Source organism: Oryx dammah, unplaced genomic scaffold, assembly GCF_014754425.2.
Source record: "Oryx dammah isolate SB20612 unplaced genomic scaffold, SCBI_Odam_1.1 HiC_scaffold_11, whole genome shotgun sequence".
In the NCBI taxonomy this organism is placed as follows: domain Eukaryota; kingdom Metazoa; phylum Chordata; class Mammalia; order Artiodactyla; family Bovidae; genus Oryx; species Oryx dammah.
The window spans coordinates 2286602-2287808 of record NW_024070195.1 but is presented as its reverse complement, the minus strand read 5'-3'; the positions used below and the strand labels follow the sequence as shown (position 1 = coordinate 2287808).

At 47.7% G+C, this 1207-nt stretch overlaps 1 non-coding gene across 1 annotated transcript; it reads left to right on the top strand.

The window, feature by feature from the left end:
• The first annotated feature begins 797 nt into the window (after nt 1-797).
• TRNAW-CCA lies at nt 798-869 on the top strand. The gene has a single exon. It is a non-coding gene; the product is annotated as a tRNA-Trp (tRNA).
• Nucleotides 870-1207: the final 338 nt, after the last annotated feature.

Sequence of the window (1207 nt, the reverse complement as noted above, 5' to 3'; positions counted from 1 at the left end):
TTTTATTGGTGCACTTAAAATTTTTTTTAATTTATTTTTATTTTTGGCTGTGTGGGGTGTTTGTTGCAGAGCTCTGGCTCTCCACACTCAGTAGCTGTGGCACCAGGCTTGGTTGCTTCCACAGCATGGTGGATCCTCACTGCCAGATGGGATCGGACCTGTGTCCCCTGCGTCGGCAGGCAGAGTCCCACTGGCCCACCACGTCCCTCTTGGGTCTCTGTCATTGCAGCCTTTAACACAGCTGGGCTTACATGGTACACTCTTCCTTCCTGTAGGTTGCAAGCTAATAAAAGAAAAAGATCACGTTTATTTGTTCTTTTTAAATTTTTAACACAGTTCTCAAATGTTGCTTTCCCCTTACAGCTATTACAAAATATTGGCTATAGTCCCTGTGTGGTTCAATACATCCTTGAGCCCATCTTACGACCAATAGTTTGCACCTCTTAAATCCCCCCCTCCTCCGTGCTTTGCCCCTCCCCACTCCGCACTGGTAACCACCAGTCTGTCCTCTGTATCCGTGAGACTGCTTCTTTTCTCTGCCACGCTCACTGGTCTGTTCATTTCGGTTCCCCATGCACGTGAGATCACGCAGTGTTGGTCTTTCCCTGACTTAGTTCACTGGCACGTGCCCTCTAGGTCTACCCACGGTGCTCCAAATGGCAAAATGCTGTTCTTTTTGGCGGCTGAGTAGTATTCCATTGTCTACATGTATGCACGCCGCCCCTTCTTTATCCATCCACCTCTCCTTGGACACCTAGGTTGCTTCCACACCTTTACTTATTCTTCACATTGGAGCTTCCCTGGTGGCTCAGAGGTTAAAGCGTCTGCCTCCAATGCAGGAGACCTGGGTTCGATCCCTGGGTTGGGAAGATCCCCTGGAGAAGGAAATGGCAACCCACTCCAGTATTCTTGCCTGGAGAATCCCCTGGATGGAGGAGCCTGGTAGGCTACAGTCCACAGGGTCACAAAGAGTCGGACACGACTGAGCGACTTCACCTCACCTCACCTCACATTAGAGCTAATATCTACAAGCTCCCCAGTCCTAAGTGAAATTTGATGTATACATGTGTGAACATGATTTAGGGGGGGATGGATCTGTATAGTTCTTCAGTTTCTTGAAAGAATCTGAGAACCTGTAGAAATTAATACCCATTGGCCTAAAGAATCTCATAGTGAGTCTGGTTATGAAGCAAAAACCTGTTTATAG